The following is a 7,596-nucleotide window of genomic DNA, read 5'->3' as shown; positions in this document are numbered from 1 at the left end:
ACTTCCACTGTGATTATGGCCTTGTCTAAATAAGGTCAGAGTTTGTGAGCTCAAGAGCCTTCCATAGCCTTGGTAGCTCATGACAAGAGCCTCGGGTGATTACTGACATCATAAATAAGACTGTCAATTGTTAAATCAACAACAGGAGTCACTATGCACCTGCTCCCCATGTAGGAGCTCTGTCCTTAATGTGTTGTACTAAGAGAATTAACGGTAAAACTAGTGCTCAAACAGTACTTTATACTTTGTGTATCTGTGTGGGTGCAAACTGATTAAATCTTTACTTAGTATACACCAAGTTGATCTTCTGTATAAAAGAGAATTGAAAATTAATCTTGATGAAGAATGGGATGGGGGAGAGAGTGGGAGATGGGATGGCTGTGGGTAGGAGGGAGGTTATGGGGAGAAAAGCCACTATAATCCAAAAGTTCTACTTTCAAAATTTATATTTATTAAATAAAAGTTTTTAAAAAAGAAAACTAAAAAACAGTGCTGGACATTTATGGGATACTATCAAACAACCGCACATATGGGTCTTAGGAGTTCCTGAAGGCATGACGAAAAAGAGAGAGTGGATTAGAAGGCCTTTTTACTGAAATAAATACAGAAAACTTCCCTAGTTTGGAGAAAGAAAGGAATGTCCAGGTACAGGGAGCACAAAATCTCCTAAAAGAAATGACCAGAAAAGATCTTCACGTTGTAGCCACACTTTCCATGGTAAAACATAAAGGAAAGATTCTAAAATGTGTGTGACAGAAACGCCAGATTACTCTCAGAGGATCTCCAGTTAGACTCACAGCAGACTGCTCATCAGAACCCCTACAGGCTAGGAGAGAATGGCAAGATATATTCCAATCGTAAGAGGAAAAAACTGAACCCAGAATGGTGTACCCAGCAAAGCTCTCACTTATGAAAGAAGCTGAAATAAAGACCTTCCATAACAAACAGAAATTGAAAGAATTTGTTGCCGCACGTCCAACCTTAGAAAAGATGTTTAAGGATGTGCTACACACAGAAACACATAAACATGGTCATCACTATGAAAGAAGGTGAAGGCAGAAAATCTAGTAAAGGGACAAAGGAAATCCAAAGGAAACCACAGGAATACTTACGGAAAGTGGCAGGGCCCAAGTTGTTACTTACCAATAGTCATCTTGAATGTAAATGGCCTCCACTCTCCAGTTAAAAGATATAGACTGGCTGAATAGATTAAAAAAACTCATCTATTTGTTGCCTATGGGAAAAACATCTCACCAACAAAGGCACATGCTGACTGAAAGTGAAAGGATGCAAAAAGATATTCTATGCTAACAGAAACCAAAAAAGAGGGGGTGTAGCCATCCTAATATCAGACAAAATAGACTTTCACACAAAAACTGTGAAAAGAGACAAAGAAGGGCACTATGCAATGATTAAGGGATCAATTCAACAGGAAGATGTAACAAATATAATGTATATGCACCTAATTACAGGGCACCTGGGTTTTTAAAAGAAATGTTAAGGGATCTAAAGGGAGACTTAGACTCCAATACAGTAGTAATGGGGGACTTCAATACACCATTTTCAGCAATGGACAGATCAACCAGGCAGAAAATCAGCAAGGAAACAACAGTTAATTGACAACATAGATCAGATGGACCCAATGGATATCTACAGAACTTTTCATCCCACAGTTACAGAATACATATGTGTCGCACCAGTGCATGCAACTTTCCCTAGGATTGACCAAAGGCCAGGCCATAAAGCAAGTTTCAGCAAATCAAAAAAGAAATTGACCGCAACAGAATGAGGCTGGAAATCAACAACTCAAGAATCTCTAGAACATAGACAAGCACATGGAGATCGAACAACGTGCTCCTGAAGGAGCAGTGGGTCGTAGAACAAATCAAAAGAGAAATCAAAAAACCGCTGAGGAACAGTTTTTTTCTCTATACCATTTGTTGAACTCTTTACCTAGTATAGAGTTAATCTTCTGTGTATAAAGTTAATTGAATATAGATTTTAGTAAAAAAAATAATAATGGGAATAGGAGAAGGAGGAGGAAGGAGGGTGGGAGAGTGGGTGGGAGGGCAGGTACGGTGGGAAGAATCACCGTGTTCCTAAAGTTGTATTTATGAAATGCATGAAGTTTGTACTCCTCAAATAAAAGGTTTCTGAGGTGGGGAGCTACAATACTGTGATGGCGTTAGATGGTGGGGGCCACTGGGAAGTGATTAGGTCACGAGGGTGGAACCTTCACGAGTTCTGAGTTAGACTTGAAAAGCCTCTTGTGTGTCCTGGCTACTCTACTTCAGGTCCAACTTCCTGCTAATGTGCCTGGGGAAGAAGCAGATGCTGGCTCAAGTACTTGGGCCCCTGTCACCCACATGAGAGACCCAGATGGAGTTCTAGGCTCCTGGCTTCAGCCTGGCCCAGCCCCTGCCATTGCTGCCACTGGGAGAGTGAACCAGTGGGTGGGAGGTCTCTCTCTTGCTCTCTCTGTCTCTCCTTTTCCCCCTGTGACTCTGACTTTCAAATAAAATAAATAAATCTTTTTAAAAAGAAAAGTTTTTCTTTTTGATGCCCTTCTTTTGCTGTTACATGCTTATGTTGACAGAAGCCAACTGTCATGTAGTGATCTGCTCCATTGAGAAGACCACTTGGCAGGAAACTGAGGGAATCAGATAACCAATGAAAACTAAATCCTGCCAATAGCCACAGGAGTGAAGCTGGAAGTGGATACTCTCTGGAGATGACTGGTGCTGTGGCTGTGATTATAGTCGACTGAGGGGATCTTTGTGTGTATTTTACTGAAGAATCAAGTAGCCAAGTGAGGACATGAAAGTGAGTAATTTCAAAATATGCCAACTAGAGAAATTCTGAGTCATTTACAGGAGAATACAGAAACTGGGTTCTGATTTAAATTAGCAAAAACCAGAAAACTCCAATCTGCCTAATCCCAAACCATCAGCAAGGGATATAGAAGGAAAATAAGTTGTCCTTAGAGACACAAATGTTAGCTGACAAAGTGGAAATATTACCAGATTCTCTTACTTTCTTCTTTTCTTTTTTAATTTTGCTCCCACAAATAGGGAGAACAGATTCATTTAAGTAGTCCTATAAATAAAACAGGGTTTTATAAATAAAAGACTTAATTATTGCTATATTATTTGTTCATTTGAATTTATTTTATGATATTTAATCACATATTGACTTTTGAATTTAAAATGAGCTGGGGGCCGGTGCTGTTAAATAGCTGGTAAAGCTGCCTCCTGCAGTGCCAGCATCCAACATGGTCACCAGTTTGAGACCTGGCTGCTCCACTTCTGATCCAGCTTTCTGCTATGGCCTGGGAAAGCAGCAGAAGATGGACCAAGTGCTTGGGCCCCTGCACCCACGTGGGAGACCTGGAGGAAGCTCCTGGCTCCTGGCTTCAGATCAGCTCAGCTCCAGCCACTGCAACTATCTGGGGAGTGAACCAGAGGATGGATGACCTCTACCTCTCCTCTCTCTCTCTCTCTAACTGACTTCCAATAAATAGATAAATAAATACATCTTTAAACAATTAGTCTGATTTCTGCAAGAATTCTGAAACCTGGTAGTCACATGAGAAGCGCACAGGAGAACTTCATTCTGAGAAGTGGAAGGCTCCAGATGTTAAAGCCACTGACTTTTCCTATGCTCCAGTGCCATTAATATTCACAAGCCCCGTGAAATTAGGATAACACAGACCAATCTGGCTTGTTACTACCTTTGTACATTCAATCTCCAGTCCATTCAACTGCAGATAATCAGCCTGTGCCCACCAGCCCTTCAGTTTTCAAATCCCAGGCCGGTTGCACCTGTGTGCATCTCCTCTTCCCAGAGTCACTGTCTGCCCTCCAAGCCTGAGTCTGTCTTCCTGCTAGTCCTCAGGACACAACCAAATTCTTCATTGCTCACAAGGCAGGAGAGGGGTTCTGGAGCATCATTTTTTGGCCATCCTTCAACACAGAGACAGCACAGTCCAGTGAGTGCTGGAGAGAGACACCAGACACAGTGGGGGCTGAGGGGACATTGTTTTTCTAATCATCAAGACAAGTAAGACAACTGCAGCAGCCAGACTGGGAGGGCCCCCAGTTGTAGAGATTTAGCTTAGAGACACATGAAGCATATTTAGTTAAAATTTAAAAAAAAATCTGGGGCCAGTATTGTGGCACAGTGGATTAAGCCACTGCCTGCAGTGCCAGCATCCCATATGGGTGCCAAATTGAATCCTGGCTGCTCCATTTCTGATCAGCTCTCTGCTAATGCACTTGGGAAAGCATCAGAGGATGACTCAACTCCTTGGGACCCCACACCCATGTGGGAGACCCAGATGAAGCTTCTGGCCCTGGCTTTGGCTTGATCAGGCCTGGTCATTGCGGCCATTTGGAGGAGTGAACTAGCAAATGGAAGATCTCTCTCTCTCTCTCTCTCTAACTCTGCCTTTCAAATAAATAGCTAAATCTAATAGTTATACATTTATGGATCACATTATGATAGTTAAATACATGTATACATTATTATGATCAAATAAGAGTACTTAGAATTTCCATTTCCTTAAACATGGATCACTCCTTGTGCTGAGAATTCCTCTCTGCACTCTGCACTCTGCACTCTGCTGTAGAAACCAGAGCTTGTTTCTCTTCTTTACCTGCATTGTGGTGTTTGATATCCAAACCCCTTCTCTCCTGCCTCCTCCTTCCCCTTCTTAGAGTCTGGTGACCACTATTCTACTTCACGTTCTTTATTCTTGTGGGGTTCTGAGAACTAACAGTCAGAGCTCTGCTTTCCTTCTCAAGTAGGGGAATGGAATGTATACATATATTTTTTTTCCAGGCTCTTGTCATGCACAAAGAGGAATTATGTGTGCTAACATAAACAAGGTAAATTTTATTCAGAAGGGGAGGAAGTGAATACACACACATATGTGAACATGGGTTGCCCCACACAGAGAGGCACCCATCATGAGTGGGCGGTGGGCTCAGGAAAAGGGGGTGAGGGAAGGGAACCAGAGAGAACACTCCCGTCCATTCTCTGGTCATGATCTCTGGTGGAAGAGAGAGAGCACCTCCTCCTATGAGGTTGGGAAGCCACCTGGGAGTTTTATGGTGCCTCCATAAAATTCCATATGAATCTTTATATATATAAAGAAATACATATATATATATATATATATATATATATCTTTCTCCCCAGTTCTGGATAAAACAAACGCTTTCTGGCCTCAGGAAAGGGGGTATTTTGATTCACAGGTTGAATAGAATTACACACTGAGCTGGGGTGGGGACTTGCTGCTACTTCCACCTCAGTAGATTCAACACTAGTTGCCTGCTAATCCCATATCACTTGCACCTGGTTCTAACCTCTGCAGGCATCTCTGTCACTGGAACAGGGCAAGGGTCCCTCCAAAGTCCCCTTAAGTACTTCAAAACAAGTATAAAGGTGATGAAGATGAGGAGGGTGATGATGACCGGTGACTATAACCATGAGATCATGAGCCTTTATCAAAGTTCTGCTAGTGACAGACACTGAGCCAGGTGCACTGTGTAGTTAATATCATCTACACAACTCTCCCCAAGATGTAAGTGCACACATTAGCGTTCTCTTGTGGATGAGGAAAGGATCATGGTGGTCTTCGTAACTTGTACCACACGTTGGGATAGAATTGGGTGAAACCAGGTTTTAATCAGACAGTCTGACTCTGGACCTGTTAGGTAGGAAGTCAGATATGAGCTTATGTGTGTGTAACAGGCCTAAAGAGAAGATGTTTATGTCCAGCATATGCATCTGCATCTCACAGTCATCCCGATAATGTTTCAGGGGCAGCCCGGTATCTGCATCCTGCCCTGCCCCCTCCTACTCCATAACCTGCCAGGTGGGGGTCCCCACCCCTTCTGCCTGACAAATCTTCCACAATCTCCCAGATGCAGCCCAGTATCTGCATTTCAAACACCCTGCTCCGGATCCCCATTCTCCAGGGGGGTCTTGCTCACCCTTCCTCTAAACTCTGGAGGACGGTGCCAGATAGCCTTCCTCCTGTCTGATACCTTCAGGGGAAAACTCAGAAGTTTTTCTATTTACATCCAAAAAGCCCTTTGTTCCAAGAGGAGCAAAAGTGGGGAAGCAAGACCCATCTCCTTAAAAACCCCCGGCCTTGACTGGACAGTGCGCTCAGCCCTCTGCCTCTCTGCTGGGCCGCCCACCTGACCTGGTCAGGTGTAATCTCTCCACTCAACCATGTAACCTCGCTCCTCCCCCCCTGCCAGTCCGAGCGACTGGGCACTCTCTCAGGCTCTGTCTGGAGAGGTGCCCATCTGTCCTTATGGATGTCCCTTCCCTAATAAACCTTGCTATTTTACCTCCCACTACTCTCTGTCTCACGCCTGGATTCTTTCTTGTGTGAAGACAAGAACCCTGCCATTCACCGGTAACACCCAGCACATCTGCTAGCTCTGGATGGAAGATTGCAACCACCCTGGAGGTGTGATTTAAAGCAGCAAGGTCACATATGCAGCACAGCTGTTAGGGGGGGAGATGCTGGTCGGTCTGGCGCCAGGCTTTCCAACTGCAGCTGGCAGCCTGCTTGTGCAGCAGCCTGCATTTGAGGGGACCCCAGCCCCCAGCCCCATGGGCCGGCCTCAATAGTGATCACACTAAGCTTTGTAACATTCAGTTCAAATATCTAGGAATGAAGATATGGTTTTCAAAAAAAAAAAAAAAACTTGCAAAAATATCTTATTTGTGTCCCTGTACAATTATGTAATGAGTACTTAGAGGAAGATTACTGAATCTTATTTATTTCTGGTTGTCCACAATACCTTTGACATGGAGTTCCCAACAAAAATGAAAAAAAAATTTTTTTAATTTATTTATTTGACAGATAGAGCTAGACAGTGAGAGAGAGAGAAAGGTCTCCCTTCCATTGGTTCACTCCCCAGATGGCGGCCACGGCTGACGCTGCGCCGATCCGAAACCAGGAGCCAGGAGCTTCTTCCTGGTCTCCCATGCGGGTGCAGGGACCCAAGGACTTGGGTCATCCTCCCCTGCACTCCCGAGCCACAGCAGAAAGCTGGACTGGAAGAGGAACAACTGGCACTAGAACCCAGCGCCCACATGGGATGCCTGCGCCACAGGCGGAGGATTAACCAAGTGAGCCACGGTGCTGGCCCCTAAAAATATCTTTTAAACATTGAATTTATAAAAAAGTAGAATACAGTCAATATGGATTGCAAACTCTGAAGAGCTTTCCTGATTGTGCTTTCGTGTTTAGAGGAGGTCTTGTAGGACTACAGACAAGAGAAAATGACAATTTTCTATGTCTATTTCATGAACTTTCTATGGGTCCTATTATTTTCTATGCCATAGCTTGTATACCATTCAATAATGTAAAAACCATTGTACAGATTTTAAGATTTACTGGCTGGCGCCGCAGCTCAATAGGCTAATCCTCCGCCTTGCAGCACCGGCACACCGGGTTCTAGTCCCGGTCGGGGCGCCGGATTCTATCCCGGTTGCCCCTCTTCCAGGCCAGCTCTCTGCTGTGGCCAGGGAATGCAGTGGAGGATGGCCCAAGTGCTTGGGCCCTGCACCCCA

This window comes from Oryctolagus cuniculus, chromosome 6 (genome assembly GCF_051225735.1).
Source record: "Oryctolagus cuniculus isolate XC-2025 breed Fujian yellow rabbit chromosome 6, ASM5122573v1, whole genome shotgun sequence".
NCBI lineage: Eukaryota > Metazoa > Chordata > Mammalia > Lagomorpha > Leporidae > Oryctolagus > Oryctolagus cuniculus.
Note: the sequence above shows the minus strand (reverse complement) of the source record.